Source organism: Hylobates moloch, unplaced genomic scaffold (assembly GCF_009828535.3).
Source record: "Hylobates moloch isolate HMO894 unplaced genomic scaffold, HMol_V3 SCAFFOLD_13, whole genome shotgun sequence".
NCBI classification, from domain to species: Eukaryota; Metazoa; Chordata; class Mammalia; order Primates; family Hylobatidae; genus Hylobates; species Hylobates moloch.
This window is the reverse complement of record NW_026652288.1, coordinates 14252144-14271463: the sequence shown is the minus strand read 5'-3', so window position 1 is coordinate 14271463 and position 19320 is coordinate 14252144.

Sequence of the window (19320 nt, the reverse complement as noted above, 5' to 3'; positions counted from 1 at the left end):
GTGTTAGTCCGGATGGTCTCGATCTCCTGACCTCGTGATTCGCCCGCCTCGGCCTCCCAAAGTGCTGGGATTACAGGCGTGAGCCACCATGACAGGCTACTGATTGTATTTTCTTTGGGTATATATACCTAGTAGTAGGATTGCTGGGTCGTAGTTTTTTGAGAAATCTCCATATGATTTTTCATAACAGTTGTACTAATTTACATTACCACCAACATACTATATACACAATTTACCATACACACAAAAAAATCAAAATCAACTCAAAATGGATTAGGCACTTCAGTGTAAGACTCAAAGATTTAAAACTAATAGAGAAAAACATAGGATACATGTTTATGACATTGGTCTGGACAGGAAATTTTTGGACAAGTCTCCAAAAGCACGGGCAACAAAAGCAAAAATAGACAAGTGGGATTACATCAAACTTAAAAGCTTCTGCACAGGAAAGGAAACAATCAACTGAGGGAAAATACAATCTACAGAATGGGAGAAAATTTTTGCAAACTACTCATCTGACAAGGGGTTAATATCTGGAATATATAAAGAACTCAGGTAATTCAATAGCAAAACAAACCATTTGATTTAAAATGGGGAAAAGATCTGAATAAAAGTTTTTAAAGGAAGACATAGAGATGGCCAACATGTCTATGGAAAAAAATTATCAACATTACTAATTATCAGGAAAATGTAAATCAAAACCACAATGAGACATTATCTTACCCCAATTAGAATGGCTATTATAAAAAATGCTGGCATGGATATGGAGAAAGGAGAACTCTTACTCATTTTATTTTTAAAAATCATTGCATCACTCTTTTACCTATTCATCTAATATTAATTGATCTTCTAAGTCATGCATTGCATGAGTTGGTAAGTATATAAAGACAAATAAAACACGATCATTTCCTCTAAGATCCGTGTCTGCAGGGAGAGACAGGCATGTAAACAAATCATTATAGCTCAATGTGGTGAGTGCAGCAGTTAAGAAATGTATAGGGAGCTTGGGAATACAGAGAAAGGCAACCAACCCCAGACCCAGGGTGAAGACTTCAGAAAAGCTTCCTTGAAGAGGGGCTGCTTGAGAATTAATGGACTGAAGATGAATAGGCGAGGGTATAATAGGCATAGTAGACATCTGATCTCATCCATTCTGAGTTGATCCCATGGTTTAATTCCAAAGGCCACATGAGCTCTATGAACTCTCTTGTTCCCTTTTCCACACTGGGAGTTTATCTCACCCTCGCCCAAGTACTTCCTACATGAGAGAGTGAAAACAACACTCAGGAACATAATCCCTGTACCTAATAACCATCACTGGTAAATGTCCAACACTTCATTGTTTGTTAAGCAACAATTCGTCGTGAAGCATATTCATTATTTCATTTGATTTCCAGAATAAGTCTTAAGGTAGTCATCCTCAACTGGAGCGATTTTACTCACAGGCAACACGTAGAGACATTTTGGATTGTGACGCTGAGGGGCTAGAGGTTGTTCCTGGCATCTCTTGAGCTGAGAGAGGCTGCTAAACATCCCACAGTGCACATGATGTCCCCCCACAACAAATTATCATCCAGCCCCAAAATGTCAATAGCACTGTGGTTGAGAAACCCTGTCTTGAGGGTATCTTCATATTTAAAAAATAAATAGAACTTAGTTTCTAGGTCTAGCTCTGTCTAAATTAACTATGTGATCTTTGGCAAACCATTTAATCATGAGGTCTAATTACCCTATCCAAAAAATGAATATTTATTTTTAAATGAAATGATCTCTAAAGTCTTTTTCAAATCTAAGAGTCCGTGAGAGCAGAGGGATTCAAATGTTATAGATTTAAACTGAGAAATCAGTGAACAAAATTTTCCTGCTGCAGGTTACTGTTGCAATATATTTATTCTCAGTGAAGTACTTTATTTGTATAATTAATAAGTCACTAGGCTAGATCTTGGAAGTGCCTTGAATATACATGGCTGGGGTCCTGCTGTCTGCCCCCAGCTGCCTCTCTCCTGTCCAGCAGCAGAAGCTGTGAGTTCTGAGTTATCCTAACTCAGCACCATCTGGAAATTTAAGTAGAAGGACAGAGTAATTTATGTGCTCACAAGGTGATTTCAAGAACTTGTTAAAATTATTGAAGATTATCTGTGGCCCTAAGCCCCTTCTCTCCCAGCTCCATCTCCTATCACCTGCACACCCTGCTCTCAGGGACAGGTGATGACTATGACATGATATTTTGGGAAAGAGGTGTGAGAGTAGCCTCTCAGAAGGGTGGACCAGTTGCCAAAACACAGTGAACATAATAACCTCAATTTATTGAACTCTTCTTATGACAATGATGGTGTCATGATTGTCTTATGACTCATGAAGTCTTATGACTCTTCATATGAACACTTCTATATGACCACCCTGGAGGATGAGCATTATTCTTCCTACTTGACAGATGAGGAAACTGAGGCTTTGGAGAGATTAAGTAATTCACTTTTTGTTCAAGGGAATAACAAAAATTTGACAAATGATATGAATGTTACATTAGAAACTATTAACTTCATGATCTTGATGAGATAGGGGCCAATATTTTGAGTAGGCCTTATAAGACATCTCACCCATATCTGTCAGGAATAGTAAGGCAGTGTAGCATGATGGAAAAAGAAACATGGTGTTTAAAGGCCTAAATTTCCTCATTTACAAAATTGAGATAATAACTCTTGCCTCACAGTGAGGTTGAATTTAGTAATATATGTTGAATGCAAATTACAGTGCCTGGAATACAGTAGGTGCTGAATAAATAATGGTAGATATCATTATTACTATTTGTTTACTGGTACACCTGTGATCTCTAATATGTTTAAAACTGTAAAGAGGCAAGTAAATTAGAAGAATATGGAATTAAGCACAAGAGGTTGCTCAGAATCAGCATATTTTATATGGGGACCAGACGAATTTCATTTAAACCCTTAGCATGGGTTATTGATTCTGCAACACATAGGGTTTGTTCCATGAAAGTGGTGTAGGAAATTCTCATTCAACTGTATTTGTAAATTGAGTCATTTCTTACCAGATCATCTGCCAATTTACTCAACTCTTTTTTTTTCCCAATATAAGTTCCTTCTTGAAAGAAATGTCTCATATTTAGATTTGATAAGAATAAATCCAATTCTTTCTCTATACTAGTACTATGCAAGGCACTGTCATTCATTATTTGGGTTCCCCTGGAGATAATGCCGGTGGAACTACACAGTTGAGGACTCTTATTGAGTCCCAGCAGTTTAATGTCCCGTTTGAGAAAGAACCTGACGTCAGTCTTTCTTCTTGTTGCCACAGGAAAAGTAAGAGCAGGTGGAGAGAGAGGTTACAGGCCTGGAAAACTTTCCTAGTCACTTAGAAGCGTGGCCTTCCAGTCAACACATAAAGTTAAAGAAAGCTACAGTCACTGCAGTGAGTACTTTTCGGTTACCAAGGCAAGGTATTATTTTTTTCCTCCACATGGCAGAATCAAAGTGGATAGAATTACTTTGTGCATATATTCCAGTCATGTGTTTTCATTTTTCCCAAGAAAAGCTGTACTGGATTGAGTCATGTCCCCCATAATTTAGGTTCACCCAGAATCTCAGAATGTGACTTTTTTTGGAAATAGGGTCTTTGCCGATGTAATTTAAGATGACATCAAACTAGAATAGGGCAGGCTCTGAATCCACTATCAGACTAAGAGAAGACACAGGGAACAGAGAAGACACACAGGTAGAGCCCCACATGAAGGTGGAGGCCAACATCAGAGTGATGTGTCAACAAGCCAAGGAACAGGAAGGATGGCCCATGGCCACCAGAAGCTGGAGAGAGCCATGAAACAGATTTTCCCCCAGAGGTCCAAGAAGGCAGCAGCCCTGTTCACACCATGATTTCAGACTTCTGGCCTCCAGAACTGTGAACAATACATTTCTGTTGGCCACTCAGTTTGTGATCATTTGGTATGGCAGCCCTGGGAGATGAATATAGAAGCCTTGTTTATAAATTTCAGTAAAGAACCTATTGAGGTGTTTTGGAACAAGAAATGATTGAATCTACATGGGCCCAATTGATCAACCAGAATTCACCATCATTGTCCCCTAGCATGTAGCGAGTACCCTTTCCTTTAACCTGCTAGGACCTCTTCAGTACAAAACATTATCACAGAAAACTTTGAATAAAGATTAAGTCCTGGATGGCATGGCCAGTTACTAGCAAGTTAACACAACATGCCGTCTCAACTTAAAATTCTCTTCTGGTTGTTATTTGGCTTTTGTTTTGTTTTTCAGTTGACCTTTGTTCTAAATTGAACTTGAGCAAAAATAACTGAATTTGATATGACAATAAGATATTGGTTTAGTTTTCTATTACAAGGAGAATTCAATTCATGGTGTGAAAAGTGTCAGTGGTCTTGCTGAATGTGTTCTAATTGATGAATAATGTTTTAAAGGAGTGGAGATGTTTTAAAGGAGACACTAGGTTTAAATCTTAGCCAGCCTAAAAACAGTGAAGAAAATGACATAGCCATTCAGTGCATATCAGAAACAGTGTCCTGCTACTGGGTTTCAAATCTTTTTTCCTTTTGATTCTATAAGCAACAACAACAAAAAAAGGAAAGGCATTTAAAAGTCAACACTTAGGACAAATAGAAACCATATGCAACTATCAAGTGCATAAAAGGGTGGTCTATTGGGAAGTTGATAACCAGGGAAAGCATGGTAGTTATGGAGTTGGCATTGGCAAAGGGATGAAAAGTCTAGGGTTCACACCATTCAACCCATAGCATTGCCTTTAGACTTTCCTGTGAAGCTAGGTGAACTCTGAGGAAAGATAAGGAATAAAGAAAGAGTTGAGGTGAGTAATGTGCTATTAAAATCACCCTGGTTCTTATCTGGGGAGTGAATATGAAACAAAGATGAGAAGGATTTAGAAAAGTCTCCAAACACTTTCGCTTTTTTTCCAGCCATAGTACATCTGAACTTGACAGTCTTGCCTCTTGGTGTTTCATCAATGGAAAGTGTAAGCACCTATAAAGCATCTTTATACTTATTATTTTACTTTGCCCTCACACACACTCATACATACAAAGAACTGTAGGGAAGTATCTATAACCTTATTTTACCCAAGACTCAAAGAGCTTAAAACATTTTTCTAAGCTACACAGCTAGTAAATAAATGAACTGGGATTCAACTACTAATCTAATTCCAAATTCCAACTATTTCTAATGTATTATGTTGTCCTGTTGAAGAATCACTGGAAAGCTACTTCCTTCAACTGCTCTGAAAGTCTGATCAATCTGAATAGAAACTATGCACTGGTCATGAATGATAATATAGCACTAGAAGATAAGCTAGGTGGGGAAACTATATATTCACTAAAATATATCAATTTTATAATCTTTTATGTTTTGAATGTCAACAAACACACATTTTAATTCCCAAGGAAGTCTCCCTCTTTTTCCAAACTTCTTTTCTAAACAAATCATTTAATAAATACAGAATAATTTCCAATGACTATTTCACTGAGAATGAAGGAGATAACCATATTAGTCTAGATTTCCTAAGAACTAGAGAAGGCATATTTCTCTATGTAATCCAACTCAAGATGGAATCAATGGTGTCAAAATCTTATAATGTCAAGCCAATTTCCAACATGTGTCATTGAATTTCTCTCTGGTAATTTAATTAGTTTAAATAAATATCACTAATTCATATCTTTGGAAGATGAGCTCCAACCTACTCCTCTGAGTTGACCAAGTGCTTTATTAATATCAGATTAATGCTATTATGTGGCAGGTACTCTATGCATTATTGCCTGTGATTCTGATAAAACGTCATAAAATGAGGTTGACTTCAGATTTTTGTTCAAAAAAATTAAAAATACTTTAGATAAGAAATTATGAGCTTAGCAAAATTCAGAACCTTGTCCAAGTTCCCATGGCTAGTCCTAAGACTTAAATTCTCATCTATCTGATTCGAAGATCATATTTTCCTGTCTCTTTTTGTGTGAAGAATTTTTTTATGATATCCAGGACATTGGAATTTTTATGTGATGAAAACTTTAGATTCTGTTGTAGTATTCCTAAAAAATGTTCTTTTTCTGGTAGTTTTTAGCTGGCAATTTACTTGATTGGGCTCAAGCTGTCTTTCTGTTGGCATTCCATCGGTAGCTCCAACCTTAGTTCAGTTCATTTGTCCTTAGCTTGAGAGCCTGAAGTTTTCCCTGTGTATGCAAAACTTGGAGTTCAGCCAGAGGTTTGGAGCAGAGTATATGCATAGAAGTTAGGGCTCTGCCTCTCATTTTTCTGGAAGTTTCTCTTCACTTTACAGCTGCTGTGGTTTATGTAAATTCTGCTCTCTGAGTCTCTCTAGTCTAGAAAAAATGCAGGTTTTCTGTATAGAGTGAACTGGTTGAGGTCTTCTCTCAGGTTAAAACTATAAGACTAATAAATTAATCTTATTGTATTCTTCCAAGTTGTCAACCCCTCTCTAGAAAATACCTCCTTTTGATTGTTTTCCAGTGTCTTTTCTTAATCCTACAGTGTGTTTTGTGCTTTTTATGAAGTTTATACTTGTTATTCCCTGGAAGATTGTTTGATAGGACTTTATTCAGCTTTATCGGAAAGGAAGTTAAGACATGTAGTTTTATATTATGTATCATTTTATAAATATATAATGAGGCAAATGAAAGTAAGGAAATTGGTTAAATCATTTCAAAAATTCTATGAATTCACCGTTAAATTTAAAAAATCAATTTCTGACTAATATGTGTGGATACCTGTGTTTTTTCATGCAATATCATCTTCTATGTCATCGAAGGTATTGACGGTACTTTTTTTTTTAAGTACTCCATTATTGTCCCCAAGATTTTCTTCCAAGTTAGTAATAATTGCTGTATATGTTTTAATGCTGACACATTTTTCATTTTTGTTTTTAATTTTATAGAAGCTTTATCCATCTGTCAGGAGAAGGCATTCATATACAACCTTTATTCATATTTCTTCCTCGAATTCCCATTAATGTTTTATTGATTGAAATATTTAAGAGATGCTGTTATTCAATAAAGTATAGGAATAAGTAGCAAGTTTACACATGTGCAGGCAATGACAACTGTGTCACAGTCATCAGGTAGTCAACAGCGACTATGAGATGATGGAAATTTTAAGGACCATTCCATAGTCAAATATATTAAAATGCAAAAAGTGTATGTCTTATAATTAAGTAAATATAGTATCTTAGAACCAAAAAAGTTGGCATTCTAACTCTGTGAACTTTGTATCTTTGAATTTTCTCCATTCTCTTCTATTTCTGCTTCTAAACTAGTCAATTCTTACTAGAGTTCATTTATTGTAGTGCCTTTAAAAATGTTGTCAACAGTGGCTAACACCCACTCACTCTGACTCAACTATTTCTGGCAGTTGCAGCATACGTTAATTCTGCTCATATGCCTTTGGCCATAACCCCATCATATGGCCAATCTCAACTGTAATGGAGAAATATTGTGTGGTGGTATGCTCACGGGGTAGAGGAAGTGGGTGAAGCAACTGGCCCATAATGGCTAAAGTTTGCCTATGGTACTACAGCAAGTAAATATCAGAGCTGATATAATGTAGTGGTTGAGACAATAAACTTTGGAATTAGACAGATTGTTTCAGTCTTGGCTCTGCCTCTTATATCTTTCTGATCTTGAACAAAGTACTTATCTCTAAAACACAGTTTTCTCAGGCATAAAATAGAAATAATAATAGTACCAAACCCATAAATCTGTTACAGGGGTTATATGATATACTGTAATACACAAAAAAGACTTTGTACCAAGACTAGCTCATGGTTAGTCCTACACAATATTAATTAATTTGACTTAAAACTCTACATTTTTTCCAGTACATCTCAAATCTACTCATCTCCTTCCATTTGAATAAATACCACTGATTAAAAACATATTGTGTGCTAGGAATTATGGTTACTTTTTAATATGCATTCAATCATTTACTCCTAACAGTTACATAAGGTAGACTTTATGATCATCTGCATTTTACAGATGAGGAATCAGATTTGGAGAGGCTGAGTATCCGTATTTCCCTTCTCTCTTATTACATAATAAGTGTAATATGTGACACTTAGAGAGACTTCCACTCAGGTGCTCAATTTTACTTCCTCCTCAAATCGCTCTCTTGATATTTATTCACAGCCCAACTCAAATATTTCTTTCCTTATGGAGCTTTACTCAACTAATCCAGCCCTTACTGGCCTCTGAGGAAATATTTTGTATAAACACATCTCCTTTAACTTGCAGAATACCTACCACTGTGTGGGATGCTTGAAAGGCTTAAAAAGAAAAACTACGTATCTATTCTTTCATTAATTAACAAAATAGCATTGACCATTTACTGCCTCCATTTCATTGCAATCTTTTTAAAACACAAATAGGCTCATGTTATTCTTTTGATTAAAATCCTTCAGTAGTTTCCCATCACCTACTGGTGGAAACCCTGTCTACATTTCTTGTTATAAAAGCTTCTCCATGATCTCATCTCTGTCAGTCATTTCAGCTGCACCTCTCAGTGCTTCTACCTCACTTAGCTAAATCAAACTGTTGTAATTAACACAACATACCATCCTTCATTCCTGCTGCTTATTCTCCTGTTACACCCTTTCCCCATGCTTTACCACAAAATTAGGAATTATAATATTTATGAAACCTCTGTTGCTATTACCAAGTATTACTGATATTAAATTAACTTAAATTTGACCTAAAACTCCCTCTATACTTTGAATTCCTACATAGAAAACTGAAACCTAACTTAATATGTAAATAAAATGCAACCTAAGAGTATATTCTTGCAACAAACAGCCGAATCTCAGCCAATCATAGGAGTTGAGCTTCAGCCAATTAAAGCTGCCAACTGATCAGACCATTTCCATATAAGGCAAATGACAAGCTATAACCAATTAAGCTGTTTCTCTACCCCCCATCCTTTTTTCTGTACAAATACTGCCTACCCACATTGCTGGGTGATGCTCTCTGAACCTCCCCTGGTTCTTAGTGGTACTCAATTCATGAGTCATTCTTTGCTCAAATAAACTCCACTAAATTTAATTTGTCTCAAGTTTTTCTTTTAACACCAAATACTTGCTCCACCATGCTCCCACTCAACCCCATACAGAATTTTATACTAACATTCAGAAAATTTTATTGCACTTGGTAATTTAAACATTTGTTTCCTCCCCTAGATTGTGAAGATAGGAAACGTGAATTCACTCATTTCTGTAACACTAGGGCCTAGCATCATGGTTAAAACCATTTTAATAATTAATCAGTTTTAATTAGTGAGATTGTTTTCAAGTGGTTTATGATTACCTGCTGTGTACCACTTTAGTACATTTAACATATTTAATTTATTTCGATCCTCGCAATAATCCTATGAGGTGAGCATTGACATGCAATTCTTATAGATAAGAAAACAACTGAATATAAGAGAGGTTTACTGACTTACTCAAACTTCCACAGCTAAGGGGTGATAGAGCTAAGCTTATTAATCTATGACTTTCTGACTTCATAGTGCCTGCTCTTTCCACTACATCATGTTGCCTCTTGGATGCAAATAACTATAGTACAATGAAGCCTAAGAGATGAAGGACAGCAGAGAATAGAATGTTTAATTCTATTTAGAAGTAGAGAACTTTAGGTTTGAATTGAATCTTGATGCATGGATAACATCAGATAAGAGGGACTGGGGATTGAATTTCGGAGGGAAAATACCCAAGTAAAGAAAACAGCCTGAGGTACAGCCTGAGTGCATGGAGGAAGGAGGGATTAGTAAAATGTGAAATGAGTGTGGAAAAGTAGTTTCAGGGCAGACCAATTAGAGAATGGACAAATTTGATAGACATTGGAGAGGTAGAATCAACCAGAACTAAGGACTGATTGAATTTTAGGGAATATCTTAGTCCATTTTGTGTTGCTATGACAGAATACCACAGACTGGGTAATTTATAAAGAAAACAAATTTATTTCTTACAATTCTGGAGGCTGGGAAGTCCAAGATTGAGGTGTCCACATCTGGTGAGGGCCTTAGTGCTGCATCATCCCATGGTGGAAACCATAAGGACAAGAGAGCAAGAGGGGCTGAGCTTGCTTTTATTATAAGCCCACTCCAGCAATAACTAATCCACCCTCAAGCTAATGGCGTTAATCCATTCATGAGGGCAGAGCCCTCATGTCCTGATCACTTCCTGTTAGGCCCTACCACTCAATACTGTTGTATTGGAGATGAAATTTTAGAAACATACACTTTGGGAGACACAATCAAATCACAGCAGGGAGTAATTGAGAGAAACAATTTCCCAAAATTTTAATTTGTAAATCTGAGAAAAAAAAATGTGTGTGTGTAGGTAGCAGGAAAAAAAGGCAGTAAGTTTTGTTAGGGACATAAATATTAATTCATTTCTTCATTGATTATGCATGGAGATTGGTTAATGCTAGAAAATCACTGAGGCCAATTCTCAAGATGCTGGTAATGTGCAATTTAATGTGCAACACAGCATCCTGCAGGTGACCTGGCCTGATCCATACTCCTCCCTCACTCTGAATGAAAAGGAAATTTTCACTTTTGTAATGTCAGTTCAAGGTTGAAATATTACTTGGCCTTTCTCCTCCTCCAGTGTCTTAATAAAGGTACTAGAGCTGTTCGGAGATTGGAATCATGCTTAGAAGACCTGCGGCTGCTTTTAACTCCACAGAAGTAATTGAGATTTATGAACTCCTTATTAGTGCCTTAAAACAAAATGAGGAACTTGAAATTCCCATCTGTCAAGATTAAGGTGGGAAGAATTTATTTTTGCTCTTAAAATCTTTAACGATTACTTTTCACCTTTCCCCTTTTATATCACTGAGGAGCAATATCCCCATGAAGAGTTAAAGATGCATTAGGAGTAGAAAAATGAAAAGCCTAAATCTTCATTTTCAATTCTGAAAATACGTTGAGCATTTGGTATATGCCAGAAATCCTGCCAAGCTCTAGGAACATAAAGATGAGTACAACAAGATACTTGACCTAAGTACTAAGCAAAGTTTTGCTGACTTAAAATCCATTATGTTTTTGCTTCTACTATGTGTCACCAAATTTACTTTTTCTCACTTTTTCTTCAAAATTGTTCTTCAAGGTCATTTTGAAGAAAGATTAACTAAGTTGCCCAAAGTCGAACAGTAATAGTTGGGATTAGATTCCCCTTCTGATTCCAAAATTTTAGAAAAATGGGCTGTTATTTTGTTCAACATATATAATCACGATGGCTTCTGAGAACCTTTGGTCTTCGGCTTCCAGTCAAACCAAATAGACTTGGCTGGCTACTGAGAAAAAGCCAGTTGCAGGACTTCACCTGGGGAATAAGGTGCCTGGTCAGATCTGCAGTGTGTGTGTGTGTGTGTGTGTGTGTGTGTGTGTGTATACACACATACATGCAGATTTGTAGAATAATTTTCTCCATTCTCATCCTGCAGTGGGTTGTGGTCTTTCTTGTGAAAATTTTCCCTGGAGTCTATTTTGTGAAATATAATTGAAATCAAAACGCCAGTGATTTTTAATCATACTCCCAATTTATATCTCATGTAACCATATGCCAGTGTTCTCGGAGTGTTACAGGGATATGAATTATGCTGAAATTGGATTAGGCAAATACATATTTGCCTTAAAAAATAGATACCCAGAACAGTAACTTAATTCTTCCAACTCTAAATATTCTCTCAGAAACACCCTGTGTATCTTATCAGCAGCTCATTGTGAATTTTCTTCTGGGCTACTTTCTCTGCCTTTTCATTTTCTTCTAGAATCTACTGTATTTAACAAACATTATCAACTGAAAGAAGTCAATTTATATCAAAACCAGCCCCAAATGTAGAAAATTAGGTTTTCTTCTGAAAACCTATCAAAATCCTTCTTCCAATTCTTCAAATTGGGGGGAGCAAAATAGAAGGCAATTAAGAACCATTTCCCTTCCAAGTAGATACTTTAAGCTGCATCACATTTGAGTATCTAAATAGTAATTAGACCAGAGCTTCAGACTCCAACTGATTGTGAGACAGTCATTATCTTATTGTTCTATAGCAGCATTATGTTTTGCTGAGGACACTAATATGGGCAAACACTACTGCAGGGTTGCTAACTCTAGGGTATTATTATTCTTTATATTCTGTAGGAAAAATTTCTCAATACTAATAAAGGCATAGGTTTAAGCATGTGACAGGAAAACAAAGACTATTGGAGCAAAGATTCTTCTTCAAACAATTCACCAGTTCTCTTCTACATTACTTCAAAAGTGACCACATGGAGTGTTTACAATTGTGGCTTCTGGCACTAAATGGTCAGGGTTTATACCACTGCCCTGGTCCTTTCCAGCTATGATATCTTGGCTAAATTATTTAACTTCTCTCTGTCTTAGATACATCAAAAGGTTGCTCTGAGGATTAACTGAGCTAACATATGTGAAGTACTTAATGCCTTGCATAGAATATGCATTCAATAAATGTTTGCTATTAATGTTATTTCAGCTCAGTTTCATTGTCTGTAATTGGATTTGGTTGGAAATATAGTGACCTCCACCACCACAAAATATGTTCACATGCTAATTTCTGGAACCTGTGAATGTTACCATACATATATCAAAAAAGACTTTGCAGACGGAATTAAGGGATTTGAAATGGGAAGATTATCTTGGGATTTTATTATTCAATATAATCACAAGAGTCCTTATAAGAGAAAGAGGGAGGCAAGAGGGTCAGTCAGAGAAGAAGATGTGAGGAAGGAGGCAGAGGTCAGATTGATGTGACTGCTGGATTTGAAGAATGGAAGAGGGCCATGAGCCGGAGTACACATGCAGCTTCCAGATGATGGGAAAGGCAAGGAGATGGATTCTCCCCTAGAACCTCCAGAGAGAATGTAATCCTGCTGATACTGATTTCATGAGATTTCTGAGCTTCATAACTGTGAGATCATAGATTTGTATTGTTTAAACCACTACCTTTGTGGTGGGGTCTTACACTGGCCATGAGAAACTGGTACACTGGACTGTTCACAAACATGCTGTGGCCCCTTATTACTCCCAATATGAGCAGGTGCTACATTGCCAAAACACATTTTCTACTGCCCCCATTCATGAGCTCTGATGTACAGTGACCTAGATTTGTATCCTTTTTCTGACTTGCCTCCTAGCCTACCATCCCTTTGTAACTACATATGCATTTGGCTTTGCCTAAAAGGTTGTTTTTCTTTTCTCCCTATACCAAAATTATTTTCTATCCTGCAAGCCATGTCCAAATGCCTTCACAGTATTTCTAATCCTCATTGGCCCTTTGTCTTGGCTCAGAGATCTGTCCTTCAAGGCCTAGCTATGTGCAGACCACGCTGACTAATAGCAAATAACCAAATAGCCAGAGCACGAGTAGATTCAGCATTCAATCTCTGTCATTGCCAGCCTGTGTGGATGCATGGGAGTCCATCGCTGACCTCAAGCTCCTGGGGCATTCTCTAGTTTCCAGAGCCCAGAGGCTGAGCTTGAGTCATTGAGTTTATGGCTTCAGGGGCCCAGACCTGGACATAAGTGATGCATCCCAGCCCCTGTGAGGCCAACCTGGCTGTTGCTGGTCTTCTTCCAAGCTCTGCCCTTGCCTGCCCCACCCTCATGCCTTTGTGCACCAGGAGCTCTTTATGAACTCTCACATCTGTTGATTTCTTTTTTTTTTAATTATACTTTAAGTTTTAGGGCACATGTGCACTGAAGCTGGAAAACATCTGTTGATTTCAACATGAAAATCGCTATTTTGTGTTGAGACTAAAAGTAATCACATTAGGAAAAAATAGAATCTTGACTGAATCTTCAAATCTGAGCATTTTTTTTTTGGTAGATAATAAGGTCAGTCAAGGACAGAGGACCTTGTGGCCTGTCTGTGACATCAGTTTTAATGGAATTAGTGCTCCAAAATAGCCCAATCAGCTCAGAAGGCAAAAATGAAGAAACTGAAGAGAATGTACCCAAGGTCACACAACAAATTGATGATTGGTTCATGACTTAGTTATTAGTTCTCATTGACTTTCTGGTGTTATATAATGACTGACTCTTACTTTCTTTACTTTTATCTGATTCTGTCAATTCTTTTTCTAAGTGTAGCCAGGAAATGTCTAGCAGCGTGAGGCCTCAAATTCCAGATTCTGAACTTGAAAGTGATAAAGAAGTTTCACATTTTGAACAGAATTAAATTTCCATTAAAAATTATAAACTATATGAATTATTAAAAATACCTTTTTAAAACACACACACAATTCTTTCAAGTTATCAAATGTATGTTCTCATTTAAAGAGGTGGAAAGTAATGTGGACCATTTCTAAACATATCCAAAGTAGATGTGTATACACACACACACACACACAAATGTACACACACACACACACACACAGAGCCTCTGATCAGTAAAGAGAGCAATAAGGCTATTACTTCTATAGAATTTCTATATTACCTCTATAGATGTAAACTCTATGTGTAGCCTAAGTTAGGAAAATGACCCTTGAGATAAAAATTGCTTGTAGAAATGCTCCTCAAAGCATTGGCTTACCTTAACCTGTTAGGACCCGAGTATCAATAAAAAACCACAGTAGATATGCTACTTCCAAATCTTTCCCCTCTGTTTCAATGTCCTCCCTCTCTTTCTGGAAACTCAAATTGAATGCATAAAGAGAAATTAACTTCAGATTTAAAACTTTTTCCTTCACAAATATAGGTGAAAACCTGAATATGTTAGAAGGTTGCTAACCCATGACACACTGAATATTTTTTAGTAACATATCTGCAGAAAAGTGGCTGAATCTATGCTAATAAGAAAAATATTATATTCAGGATTCCCCCTTTCTTAGTTAGTGATTTATATTTGAGGAAGTTTAGCCACTAAACATATTTCTACTCTTAAATTATCTCACTACAGATCCAATAGAAGCCATCATACAGAAGAGCAAACAGAGATGGCATAGGAATTCAGCTTAGCAAATATTTACTAAACACCTACCAGGAGCCAGGCACTGTGGCAAGTTTTGAAGAGAATGACATGAATAAAACATTGTGTCTGTTCTCAAGGACTCCACTGTGCAAGCCTGAAACTGCAGGTGTCTAATAAATGTTTATAAAATAAATGAAGGAAATTTAATCAAGGAGCAAGACCTATGAAGAACAGATTGTAATGCTGTTTGATTAGACCAGTGACCAAGTATATGCACAAAATACAAATATAACACAGAAGATAGTGGCAGAGTTTTGGGAGGATGTGGAGAAGAACAGCAAAGTCACCTTCCAGAGGAGGTTACGCCTGAGTTATGTTGTAAAAGATGAATAGAGATTTCTCCTGCAAAAAAGGTGAGGAGTCCAGAAAATCTTGGCCTTCAGCAACCTTGACCTAATTGAACACTTCTTCTGATCCTTAGAAAGCTGCATTTGCAGATAATCCTGGAGGAAGCTACCCTATCCCTGTTCATGCATCTACTAATAAAATAGATACAGTACACCTTTTCCTTTGGCCACATGAAGAAGAAACTCATGCATACTTTATGAATGGGATTGTAAATCTTCAAATCTCTTAAGCTGCCACTCTTTTGAAAGTTTTAATGTGTTCTCTTACCAGTGAATTTATTTTTTATATTCCGCTTGATGGTTGAAATGTATTTTTTTTATTTCTAGAAATTTCCAGTCAGTTTTACATTACAAGAAATCTGCCACAGATATTTAAACTTGGGATCATCACTTGTCTCATTATACTGGTAGTAAACAGGCAATACAATAACATAAGAGTAATAGATGATAATGATCATACTAATGAGAAGAGTCAAACTAGTTATTTTCTTCAAGGAAGCTAATTCTTGTTTGTTTATAAAATTCCTTTGGGCATCTTTCAAATTAAAAACAAATGTGGATTTAAGCCAGTTTTATTTCCTTTGAAAACTTTTACCTTGGTAATTGAGAATGTAGTGTCTGGATACAATTAATGGATAATTTGGAATATTAGACAACCTTTTAGGAATCCAGTGGGTCGTCAACAGATTGGTTCAATTTTAAGAAAGAGATTCCTTCTCTTTCCTGGAACTGGAGTAATCTTACACAGACATCCTCAAGTTGGCTTGTGCTGACCAAAACTTCTCTTTTTCTTAACATACAGCATTCCATTCTGGAAGTAATAGCTGGTAGAAAATCTTGTTCTTGATGTTATCCTGGGTATTTTAATTCCTGCCTTTTTGGAGTCTTGATTCCTCAACATACTTGTGCCTCTCTTCTTGTAAATCATTTAAAGATATGAGATCTGAACAAAGCAAGGCATATGCAGTCCTAATTTATACAATAAAATAAAACTGCTGCCTGCCTAAATCCATTACTTTATTTTAGTTTCCCCTACATGACCAACGTACCAAGTTAACTATTGTTGGGTGATTTCCCGCAGCAATGTGAATCTCATAAAAAGATTGCTTACTGTCATTAAATGATTTAAATCAGTTACGTAAGCAATAAACTCACTTTATCTTCCAAATTTTTTTTCTCTACTTCTATCTGATTCCGACAACTTTTCTGAGTTGTAGCCAGGCAATGTCCAGCAACATTTGATCTCAAATTCCATATCCTGACCTTGACATCTCAAATTCCAGATCTCACATAGAATGTAGTTAAAAAATTATGTATGTACCTTGTTCAATGACTGAGTTAAACAATATTTTTGTTATTCATTATTTCCCTTGTATATGTTGATTCTCTATTGCCATAGACTCCTGGATAATTTGGGCAAAATCAAGGTACTTAAGGGTTTCGGGAAGTCAGGGACCCTGAACAGAGGGACCAGCTGGAGCCGTGGCAGAGGAACATAAATTGTGAAGATTTCATTTTAATATGGACATGTATCAGTTCCCAAAATTAATACTTCTATAATTTCTTACACTTGTCTTTACTACAATCTCTAAACATAAACTGTGAAGATTTCATTATACTCTTATAATTTCTAATGCCTATCTTTACTTTAATCTCTTAATCCTGTTATCTTCATAAGCTGAGAATGTACATCACTTCAGGACCACTGTTCTACAAATTGATTGTAAAATGTGTGTTTAAACAACATGAAATCAGTGAACCTTGAAAATGAACAGAGTAACAGCGATTTTAGGGAACAAGGGAAGACAACCATAAGGTCTGACTGCCTGTAGAGTCGGGCAGAATAGAGCCATATTTTTCTTCTTGCAGAGAGCCTATAAACGGATGTGCAAGTAGGAGAGATATCAACAAATTCTTCTCCTAGCAAGGAATATTAAATATTAAGACCCTAGGAAAAGAATTGCATTCCTGGGGGGGGCAGTCTATAAATGGCCCCTCTGGGAGTGTCTGTCCTATGGGGTTGAGATAAGGATTGAAATACGCCCTGGTCTCCTGCAGTACTCTCAGATTTATTAGGGTGGGGAAAAAATCCCACCCTGGTAAATTTGAGGTCAGACCAGTTCTCTGCTCTTGAACCCTGTTTTCCGTTGTTTAAGATGTTTATCAAGACAATATGTGCACAGCTGAACATAGACCCTCATCAGTAATACTAATTTTGCCCTTTGCCTTGTGATCTTTGATTTTGTCCTTGCCCTGTTTTCTCAGAAGCATGTGATCTTTGCTCTGCTTTGGCCCTTTGAAGCATGTGATCTTTGTGACTTACTCCCTGTTCGTACACCCCCTCTCCTTTTGAAATCCCTAATAAAAACTTGCTGGTTTTGTGGCTAAAGGGGGCATCATGGACCTACCAATATGTGATGTCACCCCTGGCAGCCCAGCTGTAAAATTCCTCTCTTTGTACTCTTTCTCTTTATTTCTCAGACTGGCCAACACTTAGAGAAAATACAAAGAACCTATGTTGAAATATTGGGGGCGGGTTCCCCCGATAGTTAAGACAGGTTGTGGCAGAGAATTCTTATTATGACAGAGGCTCAAGAAAGTTAAATTAAAACTTAAGAGATGAGGAAAGTGAGTCATCTTCCTCCTGTGTGAATAGAAGTGAAGGTTTTTGTATTTTTTTTTAATAAAAATGGACTTTTTTTATTAAGTGAGAAGTTGAAATGTACAGGTTTTTAAACCTTCTATTGCACAAGCTGAAAGCTCTGGAAATCTACTTTCGTTTTTGTCATGTAAATTTTGTGAATGTACTAAAAGGTCTTTATTCCACAGGTAGGGCCAGTGGGTGCCCTTGCAGTCACATTAAGTCAGAGGAGAAAACTGCCTCAGGATGAGATACATGTTTGATGACGGAGTGGGGAAATATTTAAAGATCCAGTTTAACAGGAGCTCCACTGTGCTCTAATAGTGAAAGGAGTTTGTGTGCTTTGGGCTTTGGATTTTCGATTGAAGTCTATTTTTTCATTCTCAGATATTTTTTAATTTGATGCTTACGTTTCTTACATACTTTGATGTTGCATATCCAATTCTCTACTCTTTCACAAGGGAAATATTAATTTGGACTCTTTTATAGTAGATTCCTTCAATTCTAGGGTATTGTTCCTTTGGTTTCTCAAAATTGGATTCTTTAGTGATAGGGTGAATGTTTTAGACAATGACAAGAAGCAGTCTTTAAATTGTTCTTCTATCTGGGAAAAAATACCTTGATGTAATGTAAATGGGTCTAGGAAGTGGCCAGGGCATAGTTAAATTTTTTTATTTTATTATCATATGTGCCATTGATCCTGAGCTATAGCTTATATTTTTCAAAGATGTATTTGCTTAGTTCCTCTTGTATTTAATTAGGAAAGAGTATATTAGAGGTATGAGGGGCTTCAGAAATAAAAACAATCTAACTTCCCTTTCAAAATAGAAATCTCCTCTGAGAATTCAAATATAATGAGATAGCTCTGTGTTTAATAGACTTTTCTTTTTTTGTCCAATTTTTTTTATTATACTTTAAGTTTTAGGGTACATGTGCGCAACGTGCAGGTTAGTTACATATGTATACATGTGCCATGTTGGTGTGCTGCACCCATTAACTCGTCATTTAACCTTAGGCATATCCCCTAATGCTATCCCTCCCCTCTTCCCCCACCCCACAACAGGCCCCAGCGTGTGATGTTCCCCTTCCTGTGTCCATGTGTTCTCATTGTTCAATTCCCACCTATGAGTGAGAACATGCGGTGTTTGGTTTTTTGTCCTTGTGACAGTTTGTTGAGAATGATGGTTTCCAGCTTCATCCATGTCCCTACAAAGGACATGAACTCATCATTTTTTATGGCTTCATTGTATTCCATGGTGTATATGTGCCACATTTTCTTAATCCAGTCT